Here is a 14,344-nt window from a genome sequence, read left to right on the forward strand (position 1 = left end):
CATTGTTTAGCAAAGTGGTTCTTGGACTGACTTCTTGAGCAAGTTTGACCAAAAGCAGGACATTTGATTCTTTCCCGAGCGTGTACAGTGCCACAATAATAGCAAGGTTTTTGAAGCATCTGTACTTTGGTAGACATGTTCCTTGGTTGCGCTTTTGGAGGTTTCGGTGAAGTATACATCGGCTCCCTAGTATGGCCTTTGTCAGAGCTGTGCTAATTAGCTGACAACTAATTGAATTAGAATTAGCAATTAGGGCAATATTTATGAACTAATAAATTAGCCAATTAGCAATTAGACGTAGAAACTAATTCAATTCAATTAGAAATTAGGCATTTATTTATCAAACTAATTAATTAGAATTACTAATTTCTTATTAATTACTTGTCTAATTAAGGTAAAAAAAGAGACCATAAGTAAACATAAAAGTTTAAAAGTGCCCATGGATTTAGTACTTTGGTAATGCATAGTTTAATGTTTTAATGCCATTGAAAAACGGGTACGGAAGCCATGAATTAATCTCGAAAAATGAGACAAGCCTGGAGCCTCCCGTCATGTTAAAATTTGTCTCATTTCTTCATTTTCTTGCCACAGTTCCTATAATGGACTCCTGAGTAGTAAATACATGCGCACTGCTATTAATTCGAGTAGGTAAAACAGTCGAAATTTCGAAATGGGGCAGTTGCGAACTACGAAATTTTCTACTAGTACTAGTATTCTCTCATGTTTGAGGAACTGAAAAAATTTAGAGTAGCACTAAGGTTTCCTCATCGATATAATAAGGCTTTTTCATATTCAAATAGATGAATCAAGAGTTAATTCCTCGATTTTTTACAACAAATTGGCGTAAAAAATTAATTGAAAATTCAATTGGCTAATTAGTTAATCCTAAATCTAATTAAATTTTAATTAGATAATTACCTTCCCGATTCATACTAATTAATTAGAATTACTTCTCAATTAGCACTAAAGTAATTAAAATTCAATTACCATTTTCAATTAGTAAATGTTGCTAATTAATTAGAAATTCAATTAGCTAACTAATTAATTAGCACAGCTCTGGCCTTTGTGAGATGGTTTCTGAATATAGTGTAAGGCTGATGCGGAGTCTGTCTTGTTGATACGCTGCAATTGTTGATCAGCTAGTTCATTAGTTCGGCAAATGGCAATAGCAGAGTCGAGAGTGAGCTTCGATTCTCTGATTAGTTTAGATTGCGTCTGGGAGTTATTCGTACCCAATACTATGCGGTCCCTGATGAAGGTATCGAGAACAGCACCAAAATCACAGGATTGAGCAAGTGTTCTCAAGCGTTGTACATACTGATCTATAGTTTCTTCAGTTTGTTGATTTGCCGAATAAAATATGAAACTTTCATATATGACGTTGATTTGGGGTTCGAAGTGATCACTTAATTAAGGCCTTTAGGATATCTCCTGTCGTAGCAGTTTGTGCAGCAGTGAGTGGCAAATTCTGATATATTTGAAAATAATCTTTCCCCATAACAGATAAGAGTGTAGCTACGCGTATAGGATCCGTCTAATTATCAAGTCCATGCAGTAGCAATTTCAAAATTGAGCCATTGCGAGTGAAAGAACTTCCAATTTTCTGCAACTTTACCAGTAGTAGTAGAAACTGGTGTTGGTGGCGGAATTGACGAGGCTATTGTGGAAGGAACTGGAGTAGCACCTTGCGACATTGTACCGTAGAGTTTCGGCAACGTGGCGACCAAGGCTTAACAAGTTTATGAGCACAGAGAACCGCAAAAATAGTGAAGTTGAAAATAACTAACGATACCTCACTTCTGGCACCATGTTTCGTTGTGTGGGTTTCTTGAGAGTTTTGTGTATCGTTAGTAAATGTGCATCATAATAATAAACCACTTAAAACAAACTTAATTTATTAAGAGATAAGGCATTACAATTTTAGGAACCTATGCCATGACTGATCCTATTCTAATACTGACAATAAGGGGCTGGCTATAAGCTTGCACAGCTGGTTGTACTAGGGCTGAACATATTCATACAAAGTTTGACTAAGGCTGGACATATTTAACTGAGAATACGAAACAATTTAAAGGGATAGAATCAATGTTTTCCGACTAGTACAAGATGAGGGCAGTTTTAGTTAAAAAAATGTGCCTAAAATTATGTGTGCCAAAAAAAAAATCGAATTAAAACGTTTAAAATTAAGAAAAGTACGTTAGATATTTTGAAATTCAAACCAACCGCGAAATACCGCCCAACTTATTTTTCACACAATGACGTTGCAAATGTCTCTTGATTCATTGGTTGTTTGGAAATAGGAGAATGAAGGGAGCTCTAGACCACTGTATAGTAGCTTTTCACCGTCACTATCACTGGGGAAGCGGCGCATATTTGAGAAGACCTTTGTAAACATAATTCTTATTTTTCAAGTTTATTATCCTTTGTTCTCTTAACTCTCGGTTACGTTGTAGAGTAAGGATGATATAGATTTGTCAAAATTGTTACAGGTAATGTCAAAAACACCACATTTTTGCGCTATTTTGGCAAAGGCTTAGCTTACATGTATAATAATGGTATGGCCATACTTTAGCCTAATGGCCCTAATCTAAGCTTTAACATATTTTTAATTATAATTAAACATAGTAAAACTATTACTTTGAACACCAAAATTACAGTGAAACTATTTACCTTCCTTTATAACTTTCAAAGCATCCCCGTATCGAAATGAGTTATATTAATTTGGCGAAAATGCAGAATAGTATGAAAACTACTTTTAGGAGTAAAACTACTGTACCTCCGAGCTAGAGTCCGACGCCGCCAAAAGGTTGTCGGCGGCGGCGTTTGCACAGTTTAGGCATATTGGCGACGGCGCGCCGCCGGCGCGGCGTTCTATAAACCGGCGGCGGCGTTGCATACAATTTTATTGGCGGCGGCGGCGTTAGAGGCATGTAAGTTCACAACGAGTGATTTATGTCGTATGTAGTTCTCAGTTGTGAAGTGGTGGTGTTCACAAGATCAGTCCATGTTCGAAAATACTGGAAACTACTCTCTTGAAATTTTAATGTGATTTGCAAAATAATGTTTGGTATTTCCGTGCGAAGTTTAAAATGTTTCTCTTTCCTAGCTTTTTGTAAGAACATTAAAACGAAAAATAACCATAATTTAAAGGTTTAGTCTCAAACCGTTTAAATTTGTTTCCTTCAGTTTCACTGGTTCGAATCTCTTGAAATTTTAGTGAGAGGCTTATTGAAAGGTTTTAAATTATCAAGCAAAATTTCAAAGTTTTGAAACGAATAGTTCTTTTCCTAAAATTTTCCTAAACGACTAAATAGGTTGTAGGATTATGCACAAACAAAATTTTAATGAATTTTTTGGAAGTGAATTGTTCGTTTGAAATTTTGAAACTTTGCATCATAATTTAAAACCCTTCAATATGTCTCTCACTAAAATTTCAAGAGATTCGATCAAGTGAAACGGAAGAAACTTTTAAACCGTTCGAAGACCAAGCCCTTTAATTAGGGCTAATTATCGTTTTAATATTTACAAAAAAAACTGTAAAAGGAAATGTTTTGAAAATTTCCAAAAAATAGCAAACGTTGTTTTGCACATCTCTTTAAAATTTCAAGAGATTTGAACCGGTAGTTTCAACATTCTGACTAAATAACTGTGTTTCTCCCAGGTTTACAGGTTTATTAGGGGCGCCGTACAAAGTACACCCCTTTAGAACAGGACGGCTCTCCTGTTGGGAGAGCTGAGCAATGAAGAAAAAAAACCATATATACATAGGATACGATACAAACTAAAAAATTGAAGCAAAAATTAAAAGTTAAAATTAAAAATAAAGGGAGCGACACACATAGTGAGACCAAAATGCTCGTAGAGATCCAAATTAAGTGGAGGATGGCGCGGAATGTCCGGCTTCGAAAAGATCATGTTCATCGGTGAGATTAGCTCGTCTCCAGGCTTGTTTCTTTTGCCACCATAGAGAGAGTATTTCACGCACCACCTGGGGGTCCCAAGTAGCGCCTGTTAGGCCAAGGACATCCTCCAAGGAGTCCCCACAGTGGTTAGTACGCCATACGTGTGCGTCGGGGCCACTCAATGTCTCGGGACATACCAGGAGGACGTGCTAGACGTCCTCGGTCGCGTGTCCACACAGACGGCAGGCCGGCGAGAAATCGCCAAAATCGGCCTGACGAACTCCTGTGAGGAGGGAGCCTGAGCGTGCTTGGAAGCGTAGGCCACTGGCGTGAGAGCCATCGTAGAACTCTTCCAGCGCGGGGTGAGGTTTAGCACGGTATACCCGTAGGCTTTTCTTCTTGTCGACCGCGGCTCGCCAGATGTTTTGAGCGTGTTCTCGACCCTCTCCCTCTACGAATCTGTCCCAGTCTCTAGAGATGGTGGCGGAACCAAGGTGCGTACCCTTTCCATAGTGCCGGTCCAACGTCGCCACACGAAAGGTCCAGGCCGTGACAAGCCCATTCGCGCGGGCGGATTCATAGACTTGTTTGGCCAGGTGCGTACGAGGGAGGAACTTCAGCAGACCAAGGAACTTTAGCTTGGACTTAGCTTCGCGGGCTTTCATTGTGCTCCATCCCATATCCTCCTGGATAGCGGCGTAGGCAGCCATAGGTCCCGCATTCAACGCTGTCCGGCCAACCAGGGACTGAGTGCGCTCCAGTGTAGCGAGTAGGGGGGCGGGGAAACAGAGGACCTCATTACCGTGTGTGAGTGCTGGCACAGCCCAAAATTACCAACACGCGATTTTACATAGGAAAAACATTGGCGTGTGAAGCCAAAGAGTGATCGAGTGGGCTGTGGTTGTAAGCAAGGAAGGAAAAAATGAGAACCAGTCAAGGCTAGTAGTCTAGATCCGTGGGGTACACATTTATTATGACTTGAGTTTTTAAACTGGTCCCTCCTCAATTTTCTTAAAAGTTCTCAATTAATAAACTGGTCCCAAGGAGCAGTAACCCCCGGATTTAGAATAAAACAAACTGGTCCGAGTAAGTAATAAACTGGTTTTGGACCTGTGGACCTGTGCTATTTCGACTTATTGGCACGCCGGCGTACACTGTTAGAAAAACATGTTCTATATTGAACAAAAAGGCGTTCATTGGAGTGTCCCCGTACGAGCACAGCGTTTTGTTCTATACAGAACACTAAACGAGTGTTCAAAACTGAACGCAAAAAGAGTGTTCAAAACTGAACGCAAAAAGAGTGTTCAAAACTGAACGAAAAACGACTGTTCATAACTGAACGCAAAAAGAATGTTCAAAACTGAAAATGTTCTCAGTTCTAAGCCGCACGTTAAGTTGTTCAATAAAGAACTCGTTTTTGATAAACAAAAAACTAACACCTGTCCTATGGCGCGCGGGTATTCGTTCATAAAAGAATTCGTGTTTGTTCGATGACTTTCAGGGTTTTGTTTTTGAAAGAACTCGTGTTAAAAAACAAATAGATAATTAGACATGTAAAAAATGAAATAATAGGTCAAGCATGATTAACGTATAAAAATACATGAGCCTACTGATAAGAGGTCTTCTCGGACGCAAGGTTTATGAGTTTGAGTAGTTCAGTTTGAGGGCTCGCATGTCAGATTACGCCTTTTGAATTAAAAACCTGACCTAGTCATAGTTAAACATATTTTACCTCATCGACTGACGATGACGTCACGGAGAGGTATTATACTGGACGTGTGTGTCTGTCACCGCGTTCGCCGTTGGCAAATGGGAGCAAATGTTTACGCATAAAGGAATTTTTGGCTTCTATTCTCACCGTTATGATTAAGAAGTACGCGGCGTTTGTGTAGGGCAACGAGAAACGTCTAGCCTCCCAATATCAAGGATTCCTCAAAAGGTTTATACTATTGCGGGTTTCCTGATCATTAGTTGTGAATCAATCGCCTTATATATCCAAAATTTGCAAACATTGTTGGGGGCATAGGCTTGAATTCAAACGTCAACAATAGCTATGTTAAAAATTGTTTTAGAAATAATGTTTCTTAAAACGGTTTAACTTGAAATAAGGTAAATTAATGACGATTAAAATAATTAAAATCAATTATATTTATTTTATTATTTAAGAAAAGCTTCTTTATTGCGTTTCGACTCGTAGAGGTTTATTTTTTCTTTCCAAACTTTTAAATAAACTAATCGACGTGTCATGATTTTGATACTTACTAACACGCGTATAAGAGTAAGTATAAACGAAATGTGCATTTTACACATGGCAAAAGTTATCCTGCCTTTGGGGCGTACATGACGTCATTATACTAACCTAAATGACTAAAAATTGAACGAAATAAGGTATTTGAACGCACCATAGAACCCCAAAAGGACGCTTTTAAACATACCGATATAAAATTTAAAATAGTTTTTTTTGGTCGTATATACTCTGTGACGTCACTTTTCTGTCTTGGTTACTTGGTTCCAAATTAAACAAACGAATAGTCTTCGGTGGAATCTTTGATCACAGAACAAAATACAATACCGTTTCATGTTCAACAAAATTAGTTTAAAGCGAAATTTTGTAATCGAAATCGAACGACACACTTTGAACGATTCTAGTCCATGACGTCATTTATTGTTTTAGTTCTATATTGAACGAACAATTTAGAACGATTCTAATCCTTGACGTCATTTATTGTTCTGGTTCTATATTGAACGAACAATTTAGAACGATTCTAGTCCATGACATCATTTATTATTGTTTTGGTTCTATATTGAACGAACAATTTAGAACGATTCTAGTCCATGACGTCATTTATTGTTTTAGTTCTATATTGAACGAACAATTTAGAACGATTCTAATCCTTGACGTCATTTATTGTTCTGGTTCTATATTGAACGAACAATTTAGAACGATTCTAGTCCATGACATCATTTATTATTGTTTTGGTTATATATTGAACGAACAATTTAGAACGATTCTAGTCCTTGACGTCATTTATTGTTTTCGTTCTAAATTGAACGAGTAATTAGCACGATAATCGTCTTTGACGCCATTTTCTGGTTTTGGTTCTAAATTGAACAAACTCATAGTCATTGAACAAACCATTCAGTGCACTGAACAAATTTTGAGTTTTGTTCAATCTAGAACGCGACTATCTATTTTGAACGGATTGTGAACGCCTTTTTCTAACAGTGTACGCCGGAGATATTTCGGCGTCGCGGCGGGGCGGCGCGCTGTTTTAAAGTACGTACGGCGGCGGCGGGGTTAAAAACTAGAAATGTGGCGGCGGGCCGGCGTACTATCGGCGGCGTCGGACTCTAGTAGTTCTCACTTCAGAATTCACATTTCCATAAGGATAACTTTGAGGTCCTTTGAGAACTTGCGTATATTTGTGCCGAATATATCTGTTCTCTCACAAATGGCGTTGTATTCGATTTGCATTCTTTTTATGGCGTCACGTCTTGAAAGAAGTGGAACATAAAAGGGTTCGCGTTTTCTTGTTTTCACCATACTTGTTCTAAAAATTATTTGATTCAGTAGCTCTGGGCAGTCAGTGCGGTTATGAATGAGTTTATACAGGAACATTATTTCTGTGTATTTTAGCCTATTTGGAATGACCATTAAATGATACTTTTTTATAATAGTGGAGTACTCATAATTACTTTATCTTAGAAAGTAAATGTTCAGAAGCCTAACAAACTTGCGTTGTATTCGTTCAATCTTGGTAATATTATAATTTGCACATCCCCCCCCCCCAGATTAGGGAGCAGTAAACTAGCTTAGGTAGTACTATGGTCTTGTATAGTTGTATAAATATTTTAGGGCTATTTAGATTTCCTGCTATTCGTAAGGTTCCATATAGTTTTCTAAGGCTTTCCGATACTATAATGTCTATATGGTTGGTGAATAGCAATTTGGTGTCTAGCCATATACACACTGAGAAACTAATGTCAAAGAAACAATAATTTTCACCATGTTTTTGATTGTTTAATGCTGTTATCCAGAAAAACCTCTAACAAGCCTTAATATATACAGGTAGTCGCTGTTTTTTGAAATTACATTACCTTAATTTTAAATATACAGCAAAACATTGTTTTTTATGTTAACGACTTTGGAAAAAACAGCTAGTTTTTATTTCTCAAACGGAAGTGCAGGATATGTTATTATTAATAGAACGTTGCTGTTTTCCGGGAAAAAAGTATTCTGCCGTGAAGAATACAGTAGTGTATAATTAAAAACACAGATAGTTACACTATTAAGTATAAATTTAACGTATATTTTACTGTATAACCCACCGTAAATTAAAGTTTTGCATACTATAATTTGAACATTAAGAACTTTACTTTAAACCTTGAAGCACTTTATTTTAAACCTTGAAGCACTTTATTTTAAACCTTGAAGCGCTTTAATTTAAACCTTAAAGCAATATAACCTAATCTTACCTAACCATGCTAAGCCTTTTGGAAAAGGTCCGCGTTTATTATGAAAGGACCCATATGAAAATAAAAATATTTTGGAAAGTCAGTGAATTGCTAATTTTAAAACCAATTTTTAAACTTTACAATTTCTCTTCTTCATTATACTTTCAACCTACTTATTTCTAAAATTGACCGAAAATGTACAAAACGTGTTAGGCGACATTCTTAAAAGCGTTATGCGACACTCTTAAAAGCGTTATGCGACACTCTTGGAGTGGCGTCCCTAGGCCTTTTATGGGGGCTATAGCGCCCCCAAATTTCAAAGTTAGCCCCCTCAAAATAATCCGTACACTAACTTCTAAATCGTTGACTTTAGTTACAGTTAGAGAAATTTCCGCTTCAAATGTCAAACTGTTTCAAGTTCTCGCACTTCCATGGATTTTGTTTTTTTAAATATGGTAGAGTAGATAAGGTCAAACGCGTTTCCGGTGCTCGGAAAACTCTTCGAGAAAAGAGATTATTAAATTTAACGAATACGTCTGTATCTACTGCTGGGATATTAGGGCCTCCAAAACCAATTTAATACCCGATGCAATTATACTAATTTATAACTTTCTGCCTTTTTCAGAAGTTATTCAATCGGTGAAAATGACCAACTTACCATGCAGTTTCACGCTGGATTTAAAGTTGATCAAGTGGCCAACTTTTTACGTAGTTTCACATTGAGGCGAGAACTACCCTTGCTTGTTAGAAATGTCCTCTTAAGTTCTCTCAAGGCTGAACCTTGCTAAGCACATAGCGCTATTTGGTGATATATCAACCACTCAGGAAGGTGTCATGCGACACTCAGAAAGCGTTATTTAAACTTGGAAAGGTGATATGCTGCACCCTTTAAGGTATTGCGCAACACTAATATGGGAGCAAAAATTAACTTTTAGTTCGATATAAGAGTTAAAAAGGTGTTAAACTGAACCTCTGTTGCACCATTTTATTCTTATCTTTGACACTAATTGCTCTAATAAGTGTTATTAAACCCTTTCTGGGGTGTAAATGAACACCTGTAATGGTGTCAAATTTGGACCCATATAAACTACTTTAAAAGATGTGTATAACAGCAACCAGTATAAATCTACCCTAATCGACAATCTGTTAAAAACAGCTAGTCGTCTTATATAAATGACAAGTTGCATCTTAACTAACAGAGCTTAATGTTTTTAATGAAGGTTTGAGTGCTTTTAGTTTAACAACAAAGAGAATCCTTATCAAAATAAGCTCCAGGATTTAAAACTGTTCTAAGAGCTATTATTTTTACGGCAACCCTATTTTTTTAGTGTACCATAAGCGGTTTGAAACAGCATGATGTGTTTCTATTTTCACAGCAAACCACGTTTTAATCCACAGTGCTTAGTGAGTTTAAAACCACATATTTTGCTGTTTGTTTTACAGCAGCAGACATTTTATGCAACTGTGATTTATTGGTAGTAAAACAGCATATAGTGCTGGTTTTTTCATTGACCCCTACAATATAATCAACGGTTAAGACTGTCTTTGAAACAACCTCTGAACAGGTTATTTTTAAAGCTACAAACGCCCCTGAATACACGAACAATTAATACTTAAAACTGTTAGTTCCACTGTTTAGAAAAACAGTATTGTTGACGGTATTAAAAACAGGGAGGATGCGCAATTAAATTAACATCATCTTGATGGCATACGCTATTGCCATTACCATTGTGTTTATTTTACAGCATTTTTATTCTGTGTGTACCTAGGTCTTTCATCAAGTTTTTCCTTTCAAGTGGTACATCGTTTATTTTATAGTCATACTTAATTATGTTCACTTTTCGGGTAAAGGAGGCTACAACGGTTTTCATGGCGTTTAGCGGCATCTCGTTTGCTACCCCCCACTTATTTATCCGGTGTATCTCTTGTTCAAGCTCCTCGCACTCGTGTTTGGATGTTATCTCTCTAAAAATTTTGTTGTCGTCGGCAAAACCAAGTGTTTGGACGGATTTCTCTGGTTGGTGATATAGATCGTTGATAAATATCAAGAAGAGAAGAGGGCCTAGAGACGAGCCTTGCGGTACGCCTCAAGTGGTGAGATAGGTGCTGGTGGTTAGATAATTGTTCACCTTGATGATGTTTGTCCTATTTGATAAGTAGCTATTTATCCAATTTAGAAGGTTTCTTCCGAATCCATATTTTTTTAGCTTCTGATAGAGAAGTTGATGGTTCATTCTGTCGAAGGCCTTTGAGAGGTCCATAAAGATACAGTCAACGACAACTTGTTTTTGGTTTTCAATTCGTGGAGTAAAGTGACTTAGTAATGATTGCAGATTTGTTGATGTCGAGCGAGATTTACAGAACCCATGCTGCTCTATTATTTGAAATGACTGTTTATATACTACTTAAGCTATACTACATCTGTATATAGAATAATCCTTGCTTTGGTGTTTGCAAGAAGAAAGCTAAAAGGCCTAGACTCTGTCGGTTAGATCAAGTTTTATGCGTAATAGCTGGCTTAGTGAACCAAAGAGTAAATAATTGAGGACTGAGGTGAAGTAAACTATGGTTTTGATTATCGTGTCTATAAAGAAGAGACATTAACGGTTAAGCCGAAAGTTAAATACACGTTTAAATTATATCAGAGAGTAGGGGTGACGGTATAGAACCAAAAATTTTACCCCCCTTCTTTCCCCCCTTTCAGGGGGGGAGGGTAAAAATTTTTGGTTCTATACCTTCACCCTTTAGGGGGGATGGGGGGGGAATTGATGACGTCACATGATGGTGTTGGGGGGGATGGGGGGGAATTTATGACGTCACGTGATGGTGTTGGCGGGAAATTTGAATTGTTGAGCCACCTGGTGGTGGTTTTCTTGATGACGTCACGGCTAATTTTTGATGACGTCACGTGGCTGATACCTGTAGGGATAGGCTTATGCTAGGCTTATGCTATGGTAGATCCTGAAAAACATAGGCTTATGCTAGGTTATTCTAGGCTTATTATTATTAAGAATCGAATTTTAGTCAAAAACTTTTAATGAACACAATCAATTCCAATTAATTCGCGAATGTACGCGTCGTTATTTAAGCAAATGTAGAATAAATTATATAATTGTAGTTTACGCGTCAAGTTTTTGTCACGAACCAAGTTACAAAAATCTTCGAAAATGCTCGAAGGAACTATACACGCCGCTAGGAAATTTTTTACACGGTCGTAATCATTGTGAGACATAGTACCGCGACTTACATAATATTTTTGATATATATCATTCATGCGTTTTACAATAGCTTCGTACATGCATTTAATAACTTCGGCTTGATCGTTTAAAAGCTTGAAGTGAAATCTCATAAAACTAAATTTCTCGTTCAGTTTCCCTGCCTCGGCCTTTGTTAGAGTGAATACGCTGCCATCGTCGAATACTATACTCCCCTCCATAACGGTTATTTTTATTTTCAAGTTCAAGTAACGATAATTACCCAGGTCGCCAGTCTCCAAAGCTGAATAGATCTCCGTCCACTCCTCCATAAATTCCTTCAAAACGTCTTCCGAGATTATAACAATAGTCCCGTCCTTCTTTGTCAAAAGTAAGCTTGGCTCGAATCCATTTACACCGAAAACGGCATAGCAATCAGCCCCAAGTCTAACACGGGCGTTCACGCGGTAATCTATGATCTTGGTGGGCATTCTTACGGCAGGTCCTTACGGTTTAAAAGCTGACGACTGAATGATTTTTATTGCGTGATTTTCTTGAGTGCGTACTTGATAATTAGCCTGAGGGTATATTGACTGGTGCTTTTCTTTTTTTATTGCCCTTTATGGGCTACATACCACCCCCTAAAGTCGCGATGGTTTAGTACCTTAAAGGGGGGCGAGGGTAAACCTTTTGTATATCAATGGAATCTGAGTGATTTATGACTCACACAAACGTGTTAAGACATTCCATCGGCTTTTTATTTATACGTAATATTTATACGTAACCATGGTCAGACGGGTCTATGGCCATAAAAAGGGGCAGAACTTGAACAAAAGAATTTATCCCCATCCGTTTTTATTTTTACTATAAAGACGTGTTTTAATGGGTTTAGGGGTATGGTCGAATCAGTTGTATTGTTATGAATTCAATCTATTTTCGGATTTATTGCTTTGTTAGTCGGTGACTCTTCCTACCACGAAACATTTAATTGTTTCCAGGTGTTTGCCCCTAAGGCATTATCTTGACAAGTCTCAACATGTTATGTCTTTGTTGCGTTACCCGAAATTAAAGTAATATTTTTAAAATACCAAAATGCAAATTCAACTAGGAATACAGTTACGAGGATGAAAGTAACGGCCACTATTTTCCCTGGCTTTGAAAGAGCTTCGCGAATTAACGTCTGCTTAGTAACAGCATCCATTACAATCTAACATTTCATCCCCTTATTTGGGATATAAATAGCGTCTGATTTGGTCCGGACCACATTTGATTGTTAGACACCGCCAGGATAAGATGAATCGTGAAATTACCCGTCTAGAAACGTTTGGCGCATTTGCGAGTACGTTTGTAAAACCGTCAGAACTAGCCCGTCATGGGTTTTACTATTTAAGTTCGGGGACGGACGCTGTTAAATGCCATTTTTGTGACTTAACGCTACGAAGATGGGAACCTAACGACAATGTTTTCGAAGAGCATCAGAAATTCAAGGCAGACTGTCCACTACTTCAAGGATTACCAACAAATAACATACCTATATTCATCCAAAACCCATTGACTAAAGACATGCCGCCAAACAGAAAGTACAGAGATGTCCCTCAAGAAGAGTGGGAGAAAGAAAAAGTCATTCCGCCAACCCAACCCATACCAACAACACTTACTACGAATGACGATATTGTACTAAGAATTAAACGCGTTAATCTCGAGAAAGCTATAATTGAAATGTTTATTCAAGAACTTTTGCGACATGAAAGTTAGATCCTATTATTGTAATATATTCCATACCTTATTACGTTTCTAAATTATAAAAGAACCAATCAAAAAACTTGAAATGTAACTCGAAATAAATATAATTTTTTCCTTAATTTGTTCTTTGTAATACTATTATACCTACTACAGTCTTGACAAAACCTTTTCAGTGGTGATAGTGTAGGGTGTGACTTAGCTTTTCTCAACACATTTCGTGTTTTATGTAAAACGTTTTTGAACATTTACATTGCATTGTACACACACGAAACGCGTCATTTAAATTTTTTAAAATCCCATAGGAATACATGTGAAATTGAATAATCCACCGACACGAAATCATTCATGTACGTGGCAATTGACTGACACGAAAAGCGTCATTTGAAAAAAAAACATTTCAAATGTTTAAAGCGTTGAAATAAATTCTAACTAAATTTATCAAAATCATTCCTATTTTCAGTCTTGAGAGTTCCTCAAAATTATTTATGGCTTTTAGGGATGGGGGGGAATGACCTCGGGTCCCTGCGATGCGTGGGAATTTATTTTTCTTCGATTGGGCCACCCCACAGGTTGGTTTATGACCTTGAAAAGGGGGGCTGAACAAAAGCATCTATTTCCTTTGTCTTTCTGGGTCATTTCAAGACTTCTATGGCCTTTAAAAGGGGCTGAACTTGAACAAAAGAATTTATTTTGTCAATTCTTTAATTGGACCCCACACCAGGTGCTTTAGTTCCTTAAAAGGGGGCGTGGTCGAAACAGTTGTATTGTTATCAATGGAATTTATATTTAGAGTGTTTTATGACTAGCCCAAACGTGTTAAGACATGTTTATGACATTGAGGGGGATCTATTTTTTTTTCTAATTGTATCACGAAAGTATAAAAGGGCGGATCAGTCTAGGCTACTTATCAGTTTACTTCTGACCGCTGTTGATGCAAGCCAAGAAATCTTCTGCTCCCAAACAAAACTTGTGAGTTTTTCCGTGCCCATATCCTAGTGCTTTAGTATTTTTAACTGTTAGTATTGGTATTTGACTCTTAGTATTTTAACT

This window comes from Phalangium opilio, unplaced genomic scaffold, assembly GCF_054372755.1.
Source record: "Phalangium opilio isolate 3A_F unplaced genomic scaffold, DU_Popi_V2 ptg000002l_1, whole genome shotgun sequence".
NCBI classification, from domain to species: domain Eukaryota; kingdom Metazoa; phylum Arthropoda; class Arachnida; order Opiliones; family Phalangiidae; genus Phalangium; species Phalangium opilio.